Here is a 25,882-nt window from a genome sequence, read left to right on the forward strand (position 1 = left end):
GTCAAATCTGAGAGTGATTGGAGAGCAGGAATTCGACCTGTCCCTCAGTTTAATCAAAAGCCAGCACTTCAGGTATGCACTTACACCAGAAGGTCTGGCTCCTGCTCAAAGGCAGGTTGCTTTACCACAAGGGACCTACCTATCTGTTAGAGGAAGGTTATAAAGAGCACATATTTTGGGACGGGCAATTGAATTCTGGATTCTTCTATGTTATAACCTATTCCTCTATGGTCTCACAGATACTCGATATTTGGTTCCCCTGTTCATGCAGGAAAATCAAGAAAGTGAATGACTGCAATAGCACCATAGCCATTTAGTTGAGAATCCTTCCACAGTGATAAAAAGGCTAAAAATAAAAAAGGTTACCATTTGACAAGACAGAGAAAAAGTACCGTATATACTCGTACATAAGTCGACCCACATATAACTTGAGGCACCTAATTTTACCACAAAAAATGGGAAAACTCATTGACTCGAGTATGTCGAGGGTGAGAAATGCAGCAGCTACTGGTAAATTTCAAAAATAAAAATAGATACCAATAAAATTACATTAGTTGAGGCATCAGTAGGTTAAATGTTTTTGAATATTTATTTCAAAGAAAAACAGTAAACTAGTTCTGTAAGTGGAAAAGAGGGTCAACAAAAACAATATGGTCTCAACAATAACTTTAAAAGTACAAAAACCTTAGCTCAATCAGCAACCAAGCTAAAACACAAGAGTTAAAATCTTTCAAAACTGGATTTTTGGTCAGGGGAGGAATGTTTATGTTAGCAGTACCAGCATTTCAGAGTATCTTTAGGAAACCCTCCTGATGATACCATCCAGGTTTGGTGAAGTTTGGTTCAGGGGGTCCAAAGTTATGGACCTTCAAAATGTAGCCCCATCTACTATTAGCTCCCATTGGAAACAATGGGGGATGGGGCACCCACCTTTTGGGTACATAACTTTGGACCCCCTGAACCAAACTTTACCAAACTTGGTTGGTATCATTAGTGCCGCTAGCCTAAAAACTGCACCCCATGTTGGCTGACAAATATTTTTTAAAATACACATGACTCTCGTATAAGTCAAGCACAAAAAATGTGCTGAAAAATTCGACTTACATGCGAATATATACAGTATATAATTATGTGAAAGGCCAATCTATTCCAAGGCCTTATTAAAGTTCCATGATTAAAACTTCTCATATTGTTTAAAATGATTATTTTTAAGACTGGAGGCAAGACCCTGGAGGAGGGTGTGTTTAACCCTTCTCTTTCTCACAAATTAAATGACCCCTCCAAAGTCCCAACAAGTCCAGGAGGAAAAAAACTGACAAGGCAGCATAAGTTCTTCCTCCCCCAGCAACTCCTACCTAAACTTCAAGGCAGCCATCTAGGGATAGGAAATGTTAATCGCAGATCGTTCCCACCATACATAGTTGGAGTGGTGAGATTCAGATAGTTTAACAGCCGGTTCCAGTGGTCGAATTCAAACAATTTAACAACTGGTTGTTTACGAGCACCATTTTAACAACCGGTTCTGCTGAGGTGGTGCGAACCTGCTGAATCCCACCATTGCATAGTTGGAACTTCACACTAAATTAGTGTTGTTTGAAGTTTATACCTTAAATTAATGGCAAGTTATTTAATGAAGCTCAACCAGGTCCAAGCTAAAATACTAAAATAATAATTTAACATTCTACAGAATCGATGGTAGATACATAGCTATCCTGAAAGACACTTTTAAAAAAAGTAAACCCATTGAACTGAAATGGAACTAATTTGCTGAGTAAACACCTCTTAGAGTCAGTCTATTCAGCACATTTAATTTTTCACACTGGTGGTACTGGATACTGTCCAAATTCCATTGTCCTTGAAACATGCTGTTTTCACAGCAGGGGGTTGGGGGGAGGAATTGACATATTATTCTTTAATTACAACACACAAACGTTTGCCATGTATACCAAAAAGAAAAGACTTACCCCAAACATTTATGTTTTCTGAAACTGTTCCTAAAACACATGACCAGGGCTGACCCTGCTTAGCTTCTGAGATCTGATGCGATCAGGCTAGGGTGACTGCAATGCTGCACCTGTGGCTGCAGTGTAGTAATCTTGATATTTCCTACTGCTTTAGTACTACCACACTATTGGTTTTGCTTTGTTTTTACATTGTATTTTAAGCTACTGCAAGTACAGCGGTCAGCAACCTTTACTAACAAAAGAGCCATTCCCCACCCCCCGAAAAAAAACTGTCTGGAACCACAAAACATATTCAAGCCTAATAAAGAAGGTGACACAGAAGGTGACATATTAGTAAGAATTCATTAATATGTTTTACCACATGTGGCTATACTCTGCAGAGGACAATTTTTGATTATTTGGTACTTTAACTTTGCATATACATTACAATACTACCATGTTTTGATGCACTTATGAATGGGATGAGAGCCACAGTAATGACAGACTGACTGACCAGCAGTATGGTCAAATAGTGTTGGTAATGACTTCTTTATACAACACATAATAAAGAAATTCACCAGCACAAAACACATTGATTATTATCAACACATATTGCTTTAAAAGAGAGATAGACAAGCTCATGGAGAGATACACTATTAGTCATGTCAGCTAAAAAGAGTCTCCAGATTCAGAGATAGTATACCTCTGAGCATCAGCTACGTGAGAAATGCTGCAAGGGAAGGCTATTGCTTTAAACCTGGCAAATGTGGGGTTCCTGGACGTAAACAGACATTGACGTGATTCTGTAAGGCTTTTCTTACCTATTGAGAATCCTATTTGCCAACATGCCTTGAAAAGGGTGAGGGAAAAGGTAATAAATGCCACCTGAAGGATAAATACCTTTGTGCTGTCTTCAAGATCCATCTCCTTTACACCTCAAGTCCAGCCCTGCAATTGCTACCTCAACAAGATTATCGATCCATACAACTCCATGGAACATCTCGGTGCCAACCACCCCCCGTTTGGCAGATGCCTTCCCTTCCTTCAGCTGCTGAGCTCTCCTTTCTCGCCAGCCAGCCATTTCTCCTTCAGTCTCCCTGGCCCTTTCCCCCTCGTTTACTGTTCTGGCAAAGCTGCACACTCTCCAGGCAGCCTGGGCTTGCAGGGATCATGCTAGCCCCACCTAGAAGGGAGAGTCCAGCAGCTGTGGGCACTAGGGGCAGCAGAGGAAACCCAGTCAGAGGCATGGACATAGCACCTCCTTCCTCTCTGACACTTTTGCCTGACTTGCAGGAGCAGGGAGAAAAAGAGCAGAGCGTGCAGATGTTGATCACCAATGGTACGGATTCGGGTGCCGAACATTGTAAGGAGACACCATGTCCCACATGGAGCGTAAAAGAAGGAGGACTACTGGCTGTGATGGTTGCAACCCAAAGCACCCTGATGATGCTGCCAAGCAACTGGTCAGTGGCTATAACTCTTGGGCTGTTCGTCCTGCCCAGTCCTGCAACATCTGCATGTAGGCAATCAACCACTGACCTCCTGTACTGGTCTCCCTGGCCTGCTGTCTGTTCAGGTAGAGCGGAAAGACAGGCCTGGATTAACTATTAAGCATAATAAGCATGTGTTTAGGGCACTAAGGGGAAAGGGGGCACCACAGAAAGTGAAATAGGGGCACCACCACAAAATTTTTTACTGTGGTTAAAAAAGGGTGTGAAGAGGGGGCACTACTACCACAAAAATAGCTAGTTCAACTTCAGGTGAAGTAGGGTGCCACAATAAAGGCCTCTGTCACATACATGTATATCTTATAGATAGAAATGCAGCCAATATCGTTACGGTTTTAGAAAACAATGAAATAAAGCATGGTTTGTTTATGTATGTAATAATTATTGATATCTATATATTTGTGCGCCTGCCTATCTGAGTCAGCAAAAGAGTGCATTGTAGCACAATTTTTCTTTCTCAAGGTTCGGAAAAATGTTCTAACTTGAACCATGTGAAATAAGTTTTAACATCTGTATTTGCACTGCTTCCTTATGGCAATTTAAAATATAAATTATTGAAAAAATGAATTTTTCTACTGCCCAGACCTAGTTATATGCAAATAATTTGCTTTTCGCTATAAATATATAAATTAAATAAAAGCAGGCTATATTGTGAATATAAATTGCGAAATCTGGTCAGACTGACTTACAAGTAAACTGAATATTGAATCTTTCAAATGGATGGGTTGGGGCACCAAGGTTGGAGTGTGACTATGGCATCAATCGGATTTAATCTGACCCTGAGGAAAGAGCCACACAGGGCTCCAGTGCTGCAGTTTGCAGACCCCTGTAACCAGAAGAACAGAAAAAGACTTTAATTATGGGACAGTATTCTTCATTGTCTATTTCTGCCATGGTACACAAGGATGAATGTGCCACATTCTTGTATGTAAGGATGTTTCTGCAAGGTAAGCTTGCAAGCCATATTGGAAGCTATTACGAAGAAGCAAGCAGCTGAAATTTAAAACGAACACCAACCACCACACCTTGTATACTACATTCAGTTCCTTGGCAACATGTAAATGGACTCACTGGATCATGACAGAAGTTACAACTGATGTGCAGCTCCCTTTGCCTTTTAATCATTATCATGCACACAGTTTGTTATGTATTAGTACAATATTCATAGATGAAAGGTGTTTTTAATAATGAAAAAAATCATTTTGCATAGCACTTTCAGATATATACATGGTTTTCACTTTTGCAGCCAGGAAGAAAATAAGCCTGGTGGGTAGGTGGGGAAAAGAACAAGGTTCAAGGCAGAGCAGTTCATTACATCTCTTAGATCCCAATGTTCTTTGCTTTAAGCTTCATCAGGAGATCTTACACAGAAACTTCTCTGGCTTGCACCTTGAACCATTTGTCAGAGAAGTTTCTTCACGGGGGTTCTCGCTGCACCAAGCTTACCCTTCCTCTGGGGCAGATTTTCATTTACTCAACATTATTGTTGTTGAGACATTATCTGGGTTAAATTTTCATTTATGCAACTGTCCCAATACTGCTGCGCCAAGGTGAACAAAAGGTCAGCGTTTCACGATGTGGGCAAACCACGATCTTTTTTCTCAGCTTCACTAGAAATATGTTCCAGAAAGAGTGACTGTGCCTACCTCGGGTTATGTTTTCCTCTGCCTCCCCCCCCCCCCCCCTCCTTCTCCCCTTCCATGAAGATAGTTCCTTCATTTCATCCGCCCATCTCTGCTCCCTCCCCTTCAATTTTTGTACTCTGGTTGTGAAAACATTCGGCATACTTCCATTTCTCATCCCTCCCTGTCGTTTTCACCCTAGTCTCTTCAGTTGCGTTTATTCCACACACTACTGCTGAAAATAACATTATAAGGAGTAAGTCTCTCTCCTAAGTGCAGACACAATGTATCTTTGCCTTATTGTTTCACTCACAAATACTAGGTGAAATTGACGGACAGCCCCCAATCAGCCTGACTTGTGTAGTTGTTTTTTGTCCTAGCATTAGTTCATTAATGCAAAGGGGGGGGGGGGTAAAAATCCTTTCAAAAATGGAGGAGGAAAAACAGCTGATGGGGAGGAGCTGCAGCAAATTTGGGGGGAAAGGCAGGGGAAAGGAAGTGTAAAATTCAAAGCACATGCTGTGGGGGGAAATCCTGCAGATCAATTGAAGGAAAACCTTGCAGTGAGCTGTAAGTGCATAAATGGCTTCTGAGTAGGATCCACTAACAAAGCTTATAGAGAAACCTACTGGGATCTAAAAGGTCAAATAAACTACTCTGCCTTGTACCGTATCTTTTTTTTTTCTCCTTTCACCTTTGCAGGCCATTTTGTGGATGGAGAAATAAAGATTACAAACACCTTAATTTAAAAAATGTGCCTAGCAAATAACTAAAAGCTAAAAATGGGTTATTGGGAGTATAGCAGCAACACAATAGCACATGATGTAATGCTATTCCTGTACAACATTTTAGGCATCCGCCCAGTGTAAATACAGTTGACCAATTTACTGCCTATTGCATGATTCCAGTACAAACTAGGACTGTGTACAACAATTAAAAGCCTAAACAAAAGCAGAGCAGCACATGAGAATATAAGGGATTGAAATATTCTTAAATAAAATGTCAAGAAAAGAGGACAAATATGTGGGGTTTTATACTGCTCTCATGGCTTTCTACACAAAGGGGCTTCCCACACTACAGAAGGGAGCTAAGGTTGACTCGGTTCCCTTCAGTGGGGGGCGATTCCAGGCTGTCCGCACAGCAACTTACTTAGCCCCCTGGAACCGAGCTAAGTGGGCAGGATCATCTTGGTGCCTGTTTCGCTCCTCGATCATGATTGGAGCTTGTGTTACCACGGGAAACGGGAGAGTTCTTTTTTTTTACAGTTTAAAGTTTACAGTTACATGCCCGCCACGACTCTCCCGTTTTGCATATGCCACAAAAGCGGCTCCTGATTGGTTGAATGGATGAGGTGTCGCTTCGATGCATCCGCACTTCGAAGCTTCGAAGCGGTATCAACCTTGTTCCAGCAGAAAGGTGCAGTTCATAACTGCGACAGGGATGTCGCAGTTCTGGGGGGGGGGGAACTGAGACAAAACAACGTTGAGCTTGGTTGCGGTGCGGATACACTGAGGTGAACCTAGATAGAAACCAGTACAACTCTGTCAGTGCGGAAAGCCCCAAAGTCAGGCCAGCACATTCAATAAAAGGTTAAAAGCTTTGATGACCCCTGAACAAAGTACCATCACTCAGAAGAGCTATAACCCTCAGTAAGAATCCATAGACTAAGTGGATGGCAAACCAACCCATTTCAAACAATGGGAACAACTAGGTGAGAAGAAATTACTTAGGCCCTTTCTGCACACATTGTTTAAAACATTTCCAGAATAATAATGAAAAGTTTTGTCCTTGGACTTCCACACTTCATTTTCCCCACTGCTGCCAGAGAAGTTTAATTCACCTTTTGCTCTATCATTTCTGAAAACGCTCTTAGCAGCATGTTTTCCACTGAAATGTTTCCAAGCCAGTTTCCCTTGCAATGTGGTCACACTTGAAACTTTTTCTTTTCTGCCCAAAAGCCTGGCCATTTTCCATGGCCCTGTGCCATCACTCAATTTCCCCCTCGGTGCCTGGTCCATTTTTTTTCACATTCTTCACCTCACTCCTTTCCCCCTCATCCCTTCATTTTCGCCATTTTGTGTGGGATTGCTGTTTTGATGGATTAACAAAGCATGGATTAAGTAAAGGGATCTACAAAGTATGAATCAATTGATCAACAAAGCTTAATTTCTACAAATAAAAACACAGCAGTCATGAAATATTTGAGGGAGATGAATGTGGACAAACACTGTGGTAAAGGTCAGGGATCAAAAACATTCTGGAAATGTTCTACATGACCTGTGTGGAAAGGGCCTCAGTTCAACATGCCTTGTTTCTCTCTTTTATTTTTCCAAAGAGACAAAATAATATGCTAGATAACGCTAGCTTTTCCTCAGTAAACCATAGCACGGAGTTCAGAACAATTAGTTATTTTGCACGTGGGCTTGCATTTAGAGATATTCAGAGGTTCCCTTCTGCCAGACTGTTCTGGAACTCCAGCTGGCAAGCAAAAAGCTGTCACTTGATTCGGTTGCATTTTGTACTCTTTGTGCTTTCCTAGTGTATTGCTGTGACAGCAAGAGAGTGATGCAGGCCAGCTCAGTGCTGCTGTTCATTTCAGGGGAGTCATTTCTGTTGCATTTGGTATACCCAGAGTGCAATCCTAAACGGAGTTCACCTTTCAAGGCCTATTTGCTTAGGATTGCACTGTTATAGAACACATCATTAATAGAGCTACACTGAAATACGAAAACGTGTTTAGCAGAAAATTGAACCATACATACTTGGTTATTATAACAGTGGTATATAACAGCATTCCTTTGCAAAATATTGCAATGTATTTGGTTTAGAAAACTGGGGGGAAACCCACATCTGTTCTATATGCCAGTTTTTCATACACCATAGCCTCCTTTTAAAAATGCACTAATCATTCCTTCCCTCTCTTCCCTAACAACACGGAAGGGAAATGGATGTCGCTCTCAACTGCTGCCCCTTCACAATACACTTTTAACTGCGGGCATACTTGGGTAGTCCTCCCTAAACTCATACAGCCAAGTGCTCTATCAACAATCTTAACACAAAAGGAAATGGAAGTAGTACAGATTGATGGCCTTTCTAAATACATGCTTGACTATTCATTTTATTCCAGCAGCTGGTTAAGAGGTAAAGCAAAAACAAAGAGATTCTGCTGCAAAACAATAGGATGAAAATCATGAGAGAGCTCTCTTCTTGACGTTTTTAATAGAAGAGGTCTGGCTCCCTGGAGATGACTCAGGAGTTAAATGTCTTATGTGCTGGAGGTTTGCAAAGCTAAGCCATGAACATGTAAATTAAATTGTCAACTTTTGCTGATTTTATTAAAGGCAGCATAAATGACTGTTATTTCTTTTATTGTGAATGTAATTTATGCCCTGCAATCCAAAATTATAAATATTCAAGTCTCTCTATCTGCATTTTACATGAGCTTAAATGTGTGGTGTAGCTCTGGGAGGGGGCAATTGGTTTTATGTCCCTACTGAGAATTCTTGCTTCTTTTATTGGCACAGTAGAGTTGATGCAGTGGAAAGAATAGCATCTAAACAAATACCTTTTCTGCACAGAGTAACTGCTAACCTTGAGTTGTATTCCTAGAGTTACCACTCATGAACGAACACCTTCAACTGCAAAATCAATTAACCTCAGAAGCAGAATGTTATGTACAAACTGTTACTAAGAGTTAGTTTTGGGGAATTAGTTTCCTATTGGCCATTGGAACAAGGCCATCTTCCCTGATTTTCTCACTGTCGCTCTGCTCAGGAAAAGACTATTCTTCCCTTTGCTTCTCTCACCCCAAAACAGCTAAACTGCAAAGGGTTGTCACAAGGTGTCAGTGAGGTACCCAAAGCAAATGTCTCAGTTCAGCCATTCAAAAACAGTTTCCCATGAACAAGACATATTCTCTCAAAATAAGTTGGGAATAAAGGATCCTGGAGTGCTTTTTAACACAACTATTCGGGATTTCCCCTCCCTTCTATATCAGAGGCAGTTTAAGAAATGGAACGAAGTTGTCCTCCAGTTGACTTCAGAATAGACACCAGGGCTCTGAGAAGAAGAGTTTGGATTTATACACCGCCTTTCTCTCCTGTAAGGAAACTCAAGGTGGCTTACAAACTCCTTTCCCTCCTTCTTTCCACAACAGACACCCTGTGAGGTAGGCGGGGCTGAGTATTCTGAACAAACTATGGCCAATTATGCACAAAGTGTCCAGTGCATGATGGGGGCAAATGTTCCTTGCAGCAAGATTTCTTGTATAGACATATTTCTTCAAGCCTCGCTTTAACTTTCCACTCTTTCCATGACAAACAAGACCATTTGTAGTGTGACTTTTTATTTGCTTCACTGCAATTAATTAAATTGCTTAAAAATAATAGCCTTTTCAAAGAATAAAAAGAAAAATGTTCTGATCTTCCAGAGAACCGGTTGGCACCTTGATACCATTTGTTCAGCAGCAAGCTTCATAGATCTTCAAGAAACTTAGTTATGTGTGAATGCATTTTAATGTTGCAGCTCTAGCTGCCAGATGTGTATTAGCATATCAGGCCATTTTGTACATAATACATTAACCAGGAAGTATCATGGAAAGTTGCAATCTAAGATTGTCATCTGGACCACTGTTCTTAATGTACATCTTAATTTCCCAGTGAAAGTCTGCTAAACTCTCTGTACAAGTTATCAGGAAGAATGAAAGAAATCTACCTTTTTATTAAAATTGTATGGCAATTATTTTTACTATCTGTTTTTGGCAATTATTTTTACATAAATACAACAGGCAAAGCTTATTCATCGATATTAAAACATCTTCCAGCCATCACTAGCATTTTAGAAAGAGATATAGCACATGGGGAGAGGGGAGGCTTAAACTATTGTAAACCAGGCTGAGAATCTTTAGGTTTAACTAGGTATTTTTAAATAAATGCATCTCCAGCACTGACTGAATCTGAAGTTGTGCTTTTTATAGGTTGTTACGTACTCTTAATCACTGTTTCAGTTCTTTTACACGCCTGATTCTGTAGTCCATGCTTGCTTCAGACCATCCTGGGTAATCTTGCTTCTTGATGCAAATGCAAACAACCACTGTAGCATGGGGAAGAAAACAGACTGTAGCATTTAATAAGGACTATGGTTGTATTTATGCCAATAAAGGCTTATCAAAGTTAAAAAGACTATGGTTGTAGCAACAGAACCAAAGGCATCAAGACCAAAATAATGTTATAAATTGGATGGATGGCCAAAATGTTTTTATAGGAGAATATGTTCTTGCTGTGAACTAAGGCTACAATTCGGGGCAAAATTTCTAAAGAGAAATCCCATTAACATAGTGGGATTTCTCAAAAATTATGTATTGGATCACACAGTAAATGTTTCTTCTATTAGATGCGCTATAGCAACAGTCCCCAACATGGTGCCCATGGGGACACAACATGGTGCCCACGGGGTCACACAACAGACCAAACAGACCCAAAAGGAAACAAAACTATACCACAATATAAAGTGATCAATCAAATGTAATGTTACAATCAAATGTAATATTCAAGAATCTAGCTCATTCAACATATTTGCTGTCCTATGTATATAATAAACTACATGTATTCATTTTAGACAAATTACATGTATTCATTTAGACAAAAATATCTATTCCTATATATACCTAATCACACACAACATAAAACATTACCATCGCACTATGTCCTTCCTTATATCATAATGAGACAACTACTGTCCATCATGAATCCATCCATATGTTTCTACCGTATGCCAGTCGCATTAAGGCTATGGAATTCCTGGTAGTTCTCCTGTTTCATGTACAGAAGAGACACTTCTTCAGGTAAGAACTCCGGCACCACTGTTGAGTCTTGTTAATTTATATGAATATTCAATATTTCAACAACAATCTTTCCAATGCAAACATGAAATCGGCCAGATGATACTGCCACCATCGATTCTTCAACACATTATGTACATACAGAAATGAATACATATAATTGAATTGAATATATATACTAAATGGAACAGCAAATAGGTTGTATGATCTAGATTGTTGAAAATTATACTATACTTGACTGATCATTTTGTATTGTGGTATTTGAGTTTATTTGGTTTGTTCTGCAGATTTTTTAACATTTTTGTTTGGCAGCACTTATTTCCAAAACACAAGGACCTTCAAAATGGCAGCCATTTTGTGGCTAGCTCTGCCACCTGTGGCACTATTCTGTGATTACTGCCACCATACTGTCAGAATTTTTTAAAAGGTATCCTCAGGGTCATAAAGATTGGGGGGCCCTGGGCTATATCATAGTTATCTGTAACAATTATATTATTTTGTCATCAGCTCTCACTTCAAGGCTCTCAGCAGAACTGTTCTACATGGAAATCAGATGACAGTTTCCATGATTTCTGATAGCAAATGTCAGAGATTACCCAATTTCTTTTGATTCATCTACTATACTGAATAATAATGCCAATGATTCAGTGATGATTCAACAAGATATGTCCTATTTTGCCAGATAACTGTCAGGGTTCACTGCCTTGACTCTTTTAATATTTATAGCCTTCTCTATTTTCAATTTGAATCAGTGGCTGTTCTAGAAGACTTTGCTGGTCTTGTATCAGCTTAGGAAGACTTACCTATTGTAATAAAGAGGAAGGGGGGGTGTACACACACACACACACACTTCTTTCCTCTGGACCCCCAACAGACTTACCTGATGCAGAAGAGGGGAAATTCTGCTTGATCGGAAAGCACTTTCATTAGCCTCCTACCTTGTCTTAACTAAATCCTAAAAAATTAGCTGTTAGTTATTCTAGAGTTCAGAGTGTTTGTTTAGTTTCTAAGGTGACTTATGTTTTCAAGCATTACTCCAATGTGTGATGTAGGAAATGATGAATCACCTCCAAGATGCTTTTAGCATACCCCACAAGAGTAATCAAAAGGTGTTTTCTACAGTACTCATTTCTAACAATTGTGCAATATAAAATGTAATGATTTAGATCATAGCTACATTTGTCAAGAGGAAAATATTTTCTCTTAATTGTAGCCAGTTGGGTAGATTTGGGTAGACTTTAGTTCTAACAGGACTGGAACACTATTTGAAATAACTAAAGGGCCAATTTTACTTTTGGGGAGTTCAGTCATAAAAAGTAATGAATGAGCAAAAAACGTATGCTATTTTTCAGTGGTTTGATAATATATTCCATACTCCTAGAAAACTATATTGTTATGCTGTCCAAAGGACTTATCCTACCATGTTTGGGTGGGGACTTGGTGTTCCTATTTGGTATGAGGTCCAGTAATTCATTGAAGTCAGTTTGCAAAACTCTCGGATTTGTAATGTGACCAAGAAAAACACCTACATACAGCAATCCTTTATAATACACATTTGCTCAAGAACATTAAAATAGATCAAGACCCAGTTAGTTCATCCTTCTTTACAAGAATGCCAGAAATCAAAAGGACAAGGTAGGTCCGTGGTGGCGAACCTTTGGCACTCCAGATGTTATGGACTACAATTCCCATGCTGGCAGGGGCTGATGGGAATTGTAGTCCATAACATCTGGAGTGCCAAAGGTTCGCCACCACTGAGCTAGGTGGTTCTATGATAAACTATGGTGTACCTCCTTGGCAACCCCTGTCCTAAATCATTCTAAGCAGAACCATGTTTTCTCACATATCCATTTATTTATTTTCTTCCTTTATCGCTCATTTTGCTCCACAATAGGGACCTAAAGTGCTTAAGTTATTCTCAGCCACTCATTTTATTTTCACAATAACCGTGTGAGCCAAGCATTAGGAAACTCCTGAAGATTTAGGGGTGAAGCCGGGGAGGGGAGGGACCTCAATGAGGGTACAATGCCATTCTGTCCATCCTCCAATTGAGCCATTTTTTGTAGGGGAATTCATCTATGTAGTCTGGAGATCAGTTGTAATTCAGGGAGATCGCCAGGAGGTTGGCAACCATAGAGAAAAGGGAGACTGAGAATGTATTAGTCAGCAAGCTTCTATGACAGAGTGTAAATTCAAACCTGAATCTTCCAGATCTCAGGTCAACACTGTTAACCAGTATATACAGTGGCTCCGCTTAAAATAACTGCTCTATTTCAAAGTGTTGTTGTAGTAGCCAATGTTGCAGTCACCATTTAGAAAGTTACTGGATCTGTGCTGCTTTTTGGCTGTTAGATTTTGTTTGAAATCCAAAAGAAGCAACAGCCTTTCACTCCAAGTTAGGGAGACTGGGTGGATTTTATTTATTTTTACCCCACAGTTCTTTCTGCAGGAAAAAAAAACCGCAATAAACAAATGGTATCTGAAATTTCTCCAGGAACTGCAAATAATCTGGGAGGTGCTCTATAGTAATGTAGAGAGCTAGATTAGAATCAGTTTCCTTACTTGCATGGCAAAAATTATAATCGAAAACTACAATTCAGGTATGTGAAGAATGCTGCCCTTAGTGACCCGAACAAATTGCTTTTAGAGCATGAGCCAGTTCAGTACCCTCACACAATGCCACCTGGAGAGATGTTAAAAACAACAAGTTTTTACCTGTGTATATCAAATTTAATGCTGAATGCAAGAGAAAAATCTGCCTATTGCTCATGTAAGCTAGTCCAAAGAAAACCTCCAAATACATATAATAGCTTTTATTCAGACTAAACAAAATGACACCAAACAATGTGCAAGCTTCTGAACTCTTCAAAACTCTTCAGGTTGGATGATTTAAAAAATAGCAATGTGCGGAGAGGAAAAAGTTGACACAGGCCACAATGTTAAGGTCAGTAAATCTTCAGGAAACACTAAGGCAGAGGCAGATTTGCTATCAGGGACCCTTGACTCCTTGGAAAGAAGACTGTGAGAATTATGATACTGTAAGTATTGCAAATATTAAAATGGTTCACTGAACATCGCTCACACAAAAAATGGAGGGGTGTGTGTGTTTTCACACACCTTTTTTAAAAATCCAATTTGGTGAAGAGTTCTGCTTGCACAGTTCTGTGTCATTCTGATTGGTCTCAATACATTGATTTTGAGGGATTTCTTCAGATCGACAGGGTAGTTATATGTTATTTTGTGAAGAAAAATAATAATTAAAGAACAGTGGGCACAGATAATGAAGCTTTGCAACTGGTTTCCTGCACAAAGATTGCTCTTCAATTGAACGCTTAAATTATCAGTTAAGAGTTACCAAGGAATTCATATTAGGTGTTGTTGTTTTTTAAAAAAACAGCATTATCCTGTAATTTACAAAACTTTTTTTTTAAAAAAAATACAATCTAGCCTAGAGGTACACCATAGCTTAGGAGACTGCAAAAAAAAAAAAAAAGCCCCACAACATAAATTCACAGATTAGTACAAAGGGACTTTATGTATTGGTTGGGATTGGTCCAACATCCTATAGCAACAGCAGGTTTCCCTAATTTTTAAATATATTTGACAAGCGAACATTCCTTGTCATTGTAAAAGCCTCCAGAGAAAGATTCCAAAACTCAATTGCTCAACTTTGGAGGCTGTTAGGAAGCATTTCTGGATAGCCCTACCTAAACAGGCTTTGCAACAGCCTCAAAAGCCTTGCTTCACAACTGTTTCTCAGGGAGTCTGGTTCTACCTACGCATTGTTTCTCTTCATTATGATAGATGTCTTCAAATATCAGATCAGATATCAGAAATCTGCCATGTCCTCCTCTTTGATTTTCTTTTAACATGAACAGCTCCTTCAGAAGTTTCTCCCATCTCTCATATTGCAAGGTATAATTAGACGTGTTGAACTACCCTGAATATGGTTGTTGTGGGTTTTCCGGGCTGTGTGGCCGTGGTCTGGTAGATCTTGTTCCAACATTTCACCTGCATCTGTAGTTGGCATCTTCAGAGGTCTATCACAGAGAGAAGTCTGTCATATACTCTAGTGAGAAGGGAATGTATTTAGTGGGGTACCAAATCAGTAAGTGTTTGGGTGGAACTTGAAAAGCAAAGGTGTGGTTGATTAGTACCCCACCCTGGGAATTGGACAATATATACCCCACTAAAAACATTCCATTCTCACTGGACACAGTGTATAACAAACTTCTCTCTGTGATAGACCTCTGAAAATGCCAGCCACGGATACAGGCAAAAAGTTAGGAACAAGATCTACCAGACCACAGCCACATAGCCAGAAAACTCACAACAACCAGTTGAATCTGGCTGAGAAAGCCTTCGACAATACATTCCCCTGAATATCTGAAGTCTGCTGAAAGCCACATCAAACAGTATGAAATAGAATTCAACACCAAAGTTTTACTTAGGCCTCATCAAAAAACACTATCACATTTCCATTTGTAGTAATACTAAGCTTGGCGAATAGCTACAGAAGGCACACAGTACACAGAGATTATCAAACACAAGGTAATGGTTCAACTGCTGTAGATGCAAATCTAAACATTTAATAAGTATCCATGCCTTCATGATTAAAGGTACTTTTATGCTCTGATTTACATGCTTCTAGTATTTTGGCAAGGCAGATAGCATATCTCTATTATTTCCCTTTTTGCTCTAAAGTATCAGCAACAAAAATTCCACATTGAGATAACATGCCAGCTGGAAGTTACTTAGTGACCAACATAGATAACAGCATGCACAGGGGAACTAATCTGGGGATTATCATCAGTATGTACTGTTCATATTTCACATTGATATAAAAGCACAGGAGAATGCTTTGACCATCAATCTCACCTTGGGATCTTATTTTCATAAAACACTGTAAATATATTCACTTTGAATAAGAAAAGTAAAATAAGCTCATTTGCTGAGGCATACTTGGAGGATTTATATAGTGCAAAGAAAATGCTTAAGAGGAAAGAGAGTACATACGTGAATCTAAATGCAAAGTCTCAAGTGTACTCTGATGTATATGTGGGTTAGCCCATTTATGTCAATGGGGCTCCAGAAAGGGCAACCCTACTGCTGGAAGTGAACGTGAACACGTTCAGACTCTGAAGTTCCATCTACATCTGTTCTTCAGAACAAATTCAGAACAAAGTTTAAAGTAACAAAGGGATCATTATTGTCAACAAACTGTCACATCTAATCACAAATTGAATATATGATTCCAGAAAGGTCTTATGAGTAATTCCTAATATGTATATGATGAATAATAGTTATCAGAGATTTGTCATCAGTATTCTAGATTTACATGAGCCAGGAACCAAAGAATTGTGAATAGGTTTTGTGAACTCTATGGGGCTTCAGACTATTCTTCTCAAATACCAACTCTACTCAACTGAACCTGCCACCAAGAATATGAGGGAAATTTCAGAAGTAGTTTGTGACATGGAATGTGGAAGATTCTACTGCCTAACAGGGGTGAAAGTCAAATTCTATGGGGCCAGCACAAAGTCCGTGCACAATCTTATTTCTTAAAGTTTTACAAATAATACTTTAAAAAGTGGCTATAGTTGTAAAAAAATTATATTTGGCTTTCTTAGTTAAAACCACTGTTTCATTGTATATTACAAGTACCTCAAAGAGCAGAAGGAAACATTTCTTTATTTCACAGAACCACATTACAATGAACTCTTTGAAAATATATTTTATTATACTTTTAAAACTATATTTATCATTATGTTTACTTCTTTTAGCAAAAGCCATATCTAAACACAAGACACCATTACTGTCTTCATCTAAAATCTAATTTCTGTGTGGGTGAAAAAACTGACATGAAAGGGTAACATTCCTTTTGACCATACATAAAGGAACAACAATGGCTGCAAATGATGTTTCAAAAATAATTTTGCCTCTACCTGTATGTTAAACCAAGACCAAATAATTAATAAAGACTTTTAAAATTACTAATGGTAACATTTTTTTCTACAGGGAAACTTTATAAATATACTGTGTTCTATTTGGAATACATTCTGGACTGCAAGCAGCAAATATCTCAGAAGCCAGTAAATTATCTGTCTAGCACTATATCAATTTAACCTTATTTTGAACTACAACCTGTTATCTATTCATTTAAATACATGGCTGTGTTTCCTGGTCTTTCCACAGTAACCGTTATCAATAATTTTTCATTTATGAAAACAAGTAATGCTTCAAGTAACGCTTCAGGTTTTAGATAATTCCTAAAATAGTAATTTTTTTCTGTTTATCCAACAGGATGGAAAAATCAGATCTTCCATTAACAAAAAATAAGTTTGCTTCAGTAAAGCAAATAATACTTCAGTAAAAGTGTACAGAAATTGATCTTCATACTGACGGATTGGATTAAGAGTACTGGGGATCAGAAAGTATCACCCAGAGGCAAGATAATTCACTGAATTGATAAAAGCAAGACAATCTTAGAAACTCTATCATTGTCACTATGCCACAAAAATAAACAAAAAATGTATAGAGCTGAGATCAGAGTAATCTGCTATCTGTTGTCTGTCTGGCACTGCCAGATTCTTTCTCTAGAGACTGAAGCAGTTTTACTCCGTATCAGGAAATAAGCTAAACCAGGAAAGCCCATCCTCACACAGGCTCAGTTAGGACCTTTTAGAACTAAACATATTAAAAATGGAAGGTAAAACAAACCAATTTTGAGAGCAACAAATCTTTCCACTTTGCATTTCCCTGGCTGTGCCTATACTGATGAAGCAGAAGAGTTACATGAGAAGGAACAGATTTGACAGTTGCAGGAATGTGAATGTGGTTTAATCTGGATCTCTGTGGTATTCCCCTTTACTTTCTCCTATGTAAGTGAACAGCTGCCATTCAGTCCTATGGGGAAAAGTAAAGTATTGAGCTCTGGAACGTTACTGCAGAGAATGGAAACCTGCTCTCTGCTGTTGGAAGTGAGTGCCTAAGTCAATACTGACAGCAATCCTGGAGGAAGCTGAACTGCTTTTCAAGGGGCCTTGCAATATACAAGCCCTCCACACGTACACACTTCATGAATTTTGCTAGTGTTAGAACAAAAGAGAAGATGTGATTGATGTCTAGATCACATTATTACCTGTCTAGATCAGAAGTTCTCCTGCTACAATGAACACCAAGCCCTAATCAGCTATGAAGCAAACAAAAACAGTGATCAATCAAAGATTGTGGCCTCAGGGAGCAGTCAGTTTACCTGTCTGCTGGTACAGGTTATGAAATCCCTTAGAGAGATTACTACAGAATTATCAATCTCTGCTGAATATTGCTCTTTACAAAGTTCTCCATTATGACTGACCTTTCATTCTTGCATATATGATGTATATTTTCAACTTCAGTGCCAAACCATCTGGTGCCGGATTAGCCACCCAGAAACTCTCATTTGTGCCTATGTGTCCAATCCTCTGTGCCCTATTTAGACAAGCAGCAAATTTTTAAATTAAAAAGAGTTGCCACAGCTGCAACTGTTGTAGATCCCAGATTCACACAAATAACTAATATTTACATGCGTTTAAATGAATATTTGGGACAAACCCATAACCTAGTTCATCTGCTTCATACCATGGAGAGCTAGCAAATACTTTTCCTTGGAACAATTGTAAATATATATTCTTTGAAAACCTGCAAGTCACCATAAGTTAAGTGCCACTTGTTAGAACTTTCCAGCATACTAGTAGTCTAGTAAACATTCAGAAAGATCTCAGTACAGTGATCAGTTCTGTACGTAAAATTAACTACCCGTACCTAAATCTAATATAGACTCCTTGAGTGAGTGAGAAATTCTGCATTGTTAGGGGCTTCTCCTGACTCTAAATATGGCTCAAAGGCTTTAAGTATATTTTCTTCTAGCACAATCCACCTGATCATATTGTCAAAAGTTTTCACAGCTGGAATAAAAGGGCTGTTGTGGGTTTTCTGGACTTTGTGGCTGTAGTCTGGAAATTTAAGTTCCTAACATTTCACTGCATCTATGGCTGGCATCTTCAGGGGCATGTCACAGTAAGATCTGTTTCTCTCCACATGCAACTCTGAAATTTGCAATCGCAAATGAACTCCACCCAGACAAATGTAAATGTGTTTCATCCACCTTCCACTTGAGAGGTGGACAAAACCCAACAAACAAAACACTCCATACTGTGCCATGTCGAGAAACACATCTCTTTTCTTCTTTGTGTTGTTAACTAGAACTCCTTGACCTCATCTTACTTCATTTCCTTCTTTGCATTCATCTGGCCTAAATTACTTGCTGTCTCCAATTCACCATTAATTATTAAACATCTCTTGACACTTTACAAATTCAAAAGATGTCTTATTTTTATTCATCTAAAACTGCACTTAAGCATAACCATTCTCACTGAATTTAAATGTCCCTTTCCTGTTGTATGCTTAACTTCATCCTGGACAAACATGTCTTAGCCTCTTACCCAGCACAACATGAACATCTTCTTGCATTGTGGCAGAAGTGGTTTGACTCATTGGAAGAGTCTTTGCTTTGCACACAGAAAGTTCCAGGTTCAATCCATTGCATCTTCCATTAAAGGACCAGGTGCCAGGTGATGTGAACACCCTCTACCTGAGACCCTGAAGAGCTGCTGCCAGTCTAAATAGACAATTGTGACCTTGATGGGCTGACTGCCCGATTCCTGTGTGTTCATACAGATTCATGTGTGTTCATACATGTTAACACAATGCTTTGTTCTGTTGTAATATCTGGTGAAAAGAATCAAGAGGATTTATCACTGTCTACTTTGATGTGCTGCATTATTCAATCTGAAGGAGATAGGCCAAATGTGGAAACCACCTGCTGCTCTTCAGTACCTCCCACATATTTCTATTCCTATTCATACGATTACTCTTTGTTGAACTACCTATTCCTGCCTTGCTGAGATTGCGGCACAAAGGGTTCAAGCCTGACATTCAGAAGCAGCGCAGCATCCAAAGACTTTATGGCCTAATGTTTCCATTTACCCATATCAAGACTTCTAGAAAATTTTAACCTGCCTTAACTTTTCTACATCTCCAACTTGAAATGAGATGTCCTTTTGCTTTCATTTAAAAACTCAGATGTACAAAAGAAGTTGTAACAGCTGTGGGATCACTAAAACCATATCTTCTTATAGCAATCTGCAGAAAACTGACTTGTAGAAGTACATAGTTCTTGCCCTGATCACAGTTGAAAAGTGTGTCTGTACAGAAGACTCATTCAGTGATTCCCAAGGTGTGGGTGTGTTGAAGGGAGGCATTTCAACCAAACCCAAAGAAGAAACAGTATGGGAAGAGCATTCAGAATGTAGGAGTGAAAGAACAGTGATTTTAGCTGGATACTGCAGCTGTCAGATGACAGAGCCTAAACACCCACACAAGGCAGATTCACTTCTCTTTTTAGAAACTGTTCTCCCCCTCCCCAATTATGGAAAGTGCTCACAGAAATCCTTTTTTAAAAAAATGATTATTATGTTCTCACTCTTTTTCTGAAAATGAAAAAAAACATGGATTAAAGTCTCAAGTGATGTTTGCATTTGCATTGCAAATTTGAAAAAGTGTTGTGTGTGTGTGTGTTTGAAGGGTTTGAAGAGTTTGCTACCCATCATAAAATCAAAATTGGGCATTCTGTGAGAAATGGCAATTCTGGGTCTCCTGCCTGTCAAGAGTTCTGAATGTGAAACTATTCAAGCCAAAAGAAGATGGTTGATTGTTCACAAAACTGTTTTGGTGTGTTCCTTTGTTTATCAAATCTCAGAATCAGAAGCCTCAAGAAAATGAGTAAAAAGCAGAGATGTTAATTCCTGAAGCAGGTGTTAGCTCACATCTACACATGTGGTGTGCATTTCTACTTGCTTACACAACCAGTACAGTTTCATCTATTTACTTTAAACATTTTGTAGAAGAAGGAGGAGGAGGAAAAGGAGGAGAAAGGTGGGGGTGAGAGAGTTCTGAAGAACTGTGACTAGCCCAAGTCACCGAGCAGGAATGTAGGAGTGTGGAAACACATCTGGTTCACTCTGCCACTCAGGTGGAGGAGTGGGGAATCAAACTCAATTCTCCAGATTAGAATCTACGTGCTCTTAACCACAACACCACACTGGCACCTTTCTCCTTTGCAGAACTACTTTTCATACCAAATTTTCATTCAATACTGAATTGTCTTCTTTTTCTAATATCATATCACATAGCCCTACAACACATTGGCCAAACAGAATAAAGTTCCACAATATAAACTCCTAACTTAAATGGCTAATTGGATTCTGTCCAGCCATAGTGTTAGTAACTCAGTGTTCCTGCCTTTCCAAAAGAGGGAGACAGGAGTGAGAGGAACATGGTAGCTCAAAGAAGGCAACAGATAAAAATATAGAAGAACAGATATGCATGACATCTACAAACACCTTACCAAAATCTTACACAAAAATAAGGATCTAAAGTAGGAGTAGTACTACTAAAACAGCAGAAACATGACAACTAAGCCATCCGAACAAGAAACAAAGAGTTGAAAAACTATTGACAATCTATTCTAGCAAAACAAGCTTCCTTTGACCCTGAAAGCCAACCAGATTGTAGACTCAGCAGGGAGGGTGATATTCTCTAGAGCTGGGACACCACCCCAAACAAGTTCTTCTCCTGTTCATCTATCATGCATAAATAAGCCACCTTCTCCAAATTCAGGAATAAGCTATGCTGTTCAGGAAATCAGGTTGATGTGCAAGTTAGTATGTTCTCCTCCTTTTTCCCAGTTAATTTACATCCCTCTTTTGAATTTCTTTGGTATGTTGTCTACCCATACCTAGATCCACAGCATTACATGGCACTCTGAGCATACTAGCAAGTCACCTTTGACAGTGACTTAAGATGTGGATAAAATAAGGTGGCATGAATTTGCATTGAATGTCAGCCCAGTTTGTCACTCTGAAAGTGTATTTATTCAGTGTACATTTGTCCTGCCCTTCCTCAAAAAACAGTTTTCCCTTTCTCCATTTTTTCCTCACACAGTTCTGTGAGGTAGGTTGGACTGAATGAAAGGGACTGGTCAAAGGTCAACCAGTAGGTTTCATGGCAGGTGGGACCTTGAACATGTGACTCTCTGGTCCAGAATTTAAACTACTGTATCACAGGGCTTTTTGAAGTATTCCAGAAAGCATTCTAGATGTATATTAAAACACCTGCTGTAATGAGCAGGAGAAGATATTACCTTCATTTCCTCCCTTCCATTCAGCTCAGCCCAGTCAGAAGGAATGAAATGTTGGAAACAGTGAAAAAAACTGAGGCAGTTTAATATTCAATGACCAACTGAAAAAAGAGGAAGTGGGAGAATGTGGGAGGTAGAAGGCACAGGCAGTAGTCTGAATTAGCAGGGAGTTCTGTAAGGACTTCAGTGTATTACAGTGTAACAGTGTATTCCAAGTATATTACCCGTAAAACTCAAGAGAGGAATCACATCTCCACCTGACCCCACCCTCTCAGCCCCGCTGCAGCCAGATGAGCCTCCCAATGGCTCCTTTGTGCCACTGCCACAACAGTCACCTTGTCCTACCTCTCTCCCTCTCCATTTCTCTCATGCCCTGTCCATCTCAGCAGATTGGAGCACAGAACAGCCTGTCAGGAGTCACCTTTCTTTGTCTCTCTATCCCTCGGCGGGGGCCACCATGGTTCCCAAATTGTGCTGCTTCTGGCAATAGCCTGAGGTAAGTGCATTCTTTGCAATTGAACAGAAAATGATTTCTTATTGGTGGATGGTATTTCAACCTGCTATTTTAAAAAACGATTTTTTTTCTGCAGACCCAGGGACTCCCCAAGTTTGCAAAAAAAAAGAAAAGAAAAGAAACCTGTTAGGGGGAAGTGTGCTCCCTATTGCAGGATTTAGCTGTCCAAATCAAGGGACACTTCTGGGAATTATATGTATAGATTTACACAAGGTTTGTGTGCAGAGCCTATATAAAAACAGTAAAGAGTTAAGATTTATCTTGTTATTGTTTTTAAGTCTGAAATGCTGAAAGCACAAACACTGTCAAGCAACAAGCACAAAGCATTTCCCATTTCTGGTAACTGTGTCATCTATCAGACTAGAGCAGGAAGGAGTTGAAAGTCACACTTACCACATGTGTTTGTTACATTTGATTCCCGTGCTCTTTGAACCATATAACCCAAGGCACACACTCTAGGTTGCTGGGAAAGGAGATCCTGATTTGTATCTGCCGTGTTCTCTGGTTCAGTATTAAGGAATCCTATGTGTAAAAGAAGAAACACCAATAAAAGAATCCACTTTGCCCTGCACACCTAAAGTTGATGATGGACCTGTTAGTAACGAAAAGGATGGTGTGAGTGGTAATGTGACTCACAACCCTCCAGTCTGAAGGACTAGTTATGTAAAATAATACAAAAAATAACAAGAGAAAGGCGTGGGTCAGGGATTCTGACATTCATTATTTGACTATTCAATTTATAGGGTCCCCATTCCCCAATGCTCATGTTGGTTAATGCCCTAAAAAATGAGCATAACCAATTTAATGTAATATATTTAAAATATAGACAAATAATACTTTATATTTTGCTTTAGCTATTAAAAGACAGTCCAAGTAAAGACATAATATTTACGGAAGTGTATACAACATTATGAATATTAATTATAGGATATTCACTCCCCACCACTAAACAATGAAAAGCCAGCCTACTTCATTCCCACTGCAAAGACAGCATAAGTGATTTTGTCCCTATGGCTAGAAATTCATCTGCAAGAAAGCAGCAATCAGAACACAGAATCTCATTCTAATATTCAATACTACTAACAAGGCCTGTTTCGAAAACGTAGAAATATATATATTTAGCAAGGATATGGCTCTCCAGTTTTAATTCTTGGTTTACTGGAAGCTTTTCAGAGCAATGTACAAGCAATTTCTTCATAGAACTGACACTCCACTCTAGAACGCGTATAGTAATCCTATGCATAACTGGAAGAAAATTTTATTGAGGTCACTGTCAAATAAGCATGCATAGAATTGCAGTCTAATTTCCCAACACAGGAACAGCAGCCGAATGTTTACTATGTGGTGCTAGAGTGGATTCACTCTTTCTCAGTCTACCGTATCTGAAACCAGACATTGGAAATGGTCTCAAAATATTTCAAGTGAATAGTGCTGACTGATTTCTCATTTATCACAGTTAACAGAAAGCTACATAATCTTTGTTCAGATGCAATAAAATGAGTTATATTATGAGAAATTATTTACTGTTTTGTTGATTATCAAGAAAACTTTGTACAAGAGAACCACATCCCTACTGCATTTGATGCATCAGTTAGAGTTCTGGATACCCATAGACAAAACAGCAGAATGAATGGTTGGAAAGCAAAAAAAACAAACAAAAAACCCTCCACAAAGAATGTGTCTGTTTTATTTCCTGAAGTGACATTATAAGTGTGATTTAACTAGAATGCAGACATTACTATCTCCTTCAGAACATATGGCATAGAATGTTTAATGGTGCTCATGTAAAAGCAGGCAGCTTCTGAATCTTTTCATAGCACTGCCCGGGGGGGTGGGAGGGGGTAGAGGCAAGATGGCTTAATATTGAATTATAAATTATCTATTACTTACAGCTGACAGATGTTGCATACAGTTAAACCTTGGACACTAAAAGCAGATCTTACAACAATGTTGAGAAATATGTCTTTAATTATCAGTTACAGGATCATAAAGTTAGAAAGGATTATAAAGGCCATTTTCTGAATACAGGATCAGCTTAGGGGATCCCTGACAAGTGTTCTTCCAGCTACTGCGTGAAGACTGCCAGTGAAGGGGAGCTTGTGGCTTCCCTGGGCAGCTGATTCCACTGCTGCATGACTTTTAGCAACAATTTTTTCCCTAACATACCTTTTTGCCCACAATTTAAACCCATTGTTACAAGTCCTGTCCTTTGCTGCCAACAGGAACAACTCCCGGCCTTCCTCTATTTGACAGCTTTTCAAATATTGCAAGAAAACAATCATGTCTCCCTTCAAACATCTCTTCTCCAGGTTGAACATTCTCAAATCCCTCAGCCTTTCTTCTTAGGACTTGGTCTCCAGGCCTCTGATCATCCTTGCCGCACTCTTCTGCACCCACTCCATTTTGTTCACATTTCTGCTTTCTTGGTATGGTAGTACATAAACATTTTGATGATCTTCCTATAGAGACAAACTATTTGATGCCTGATGCAGAACTGAACAACATAACCGATAACAGGACTTTCTTCAGAACTTTATTTGAAGTTGGCAGAAACACCTAGGGGACCACAGTCAGTTGACATAGCAGACCAACGTGACAACTCACATATATATAAATATAAAGATATAGAAATATAAATTTAACTCCCATTTGGCAGCAGTGCAATAAAATGGTTCTCTACATACTCAGCATCACAATGGAAGACAATGTTTGCACAAGAAACAGCATAGACAGTATATATTTTTTCTTGGTAAGCTGCAGAGATGGCACTTTGTCATCTTCAGGACAGTGGATTATGAAAAGCTATGGCTGTTTTAAAAGAAATGGGTGTGCCACTGATTGTTTTGGTAAGCAACTCTGGACAACGGTTTCCAATTGGCAAAGGTGTCAGTCAAGGACTCATGCACAGAGAGGAAGCAACAGAAATGTTGTTGCATCTGGAAAGAGTTTCCTTGTTGTTCATACGGTTTGGTGACACTAGGACAGAAAGGAATGGTGTGCCTTCTCCTGTGACATGTGACATGGCTCATGTATTATCCTTTAAACAGCAAAGGCACCCCGTCATGAAGAACCTCAATTACACACGATTATGAACTGAAAACATTTATATAATGTTTTCTCTTGCTTAAAGGTATACTAGCTCATAACACACATGTGCCAGACTACAGAGTGGACCATGACAAATGATAACACACACTGGAGTTATTTTGTGGCATCA

At 39.1% G+C, this 25,882-nt stretch overlaps 1 protein-coding gene across 5 annotated transcripts in view; it reads right to left on the minus strand.

The window, feature by feature from the left end:
• TIAM1 (TIAM Rac1 associated GEF 1) overlaps window positions 1-25,882 on the minus strand; it is a 237,403-nt gene that overhangs the window by 155,909 nt on the left and 55,612 nt on the right. For 2 of the 5 annotated variants that reach the window (XM_048492825.1, XM_048492822.1), the window contains one exon: window positions 23,059-23,187. The exons of 1 other annotated variant lie outside the window; for it this stretch is intronic. The gene's annotated coding sequence lies outside the window, so the exon portion shown is untranslated. Of the gene's footprint in view, window positions 1-4,140; window positions 4,239-18,269; window positions 18,383-23,058; window positions 23,188-25,882 lie in introns of those variants that run through there. 2 more of the 5 variants (XM_048492823.1, XM_048492828.1) reach the window with 2 other exon arrangements.

The sequence above is a fragment of the Sphaerodactylus townsendi genome, linkage group LG04 (assembly GCF_021028975.2).
Source record: "Sphaerodactylus townsendi isolate TG3544 linkage group LG04, MPM_Stown_v2.3, whole genome shotgun sequence".
In the NCBI taxonomy this organism is placed as follows: domain Eukaryota; kingdom Metazoa; phylum Chordata; class Lepidosauria; order Squamata; family Sphaerodactylidae; genus Sphaerodactylus; species Sphaerodactylus townsendi.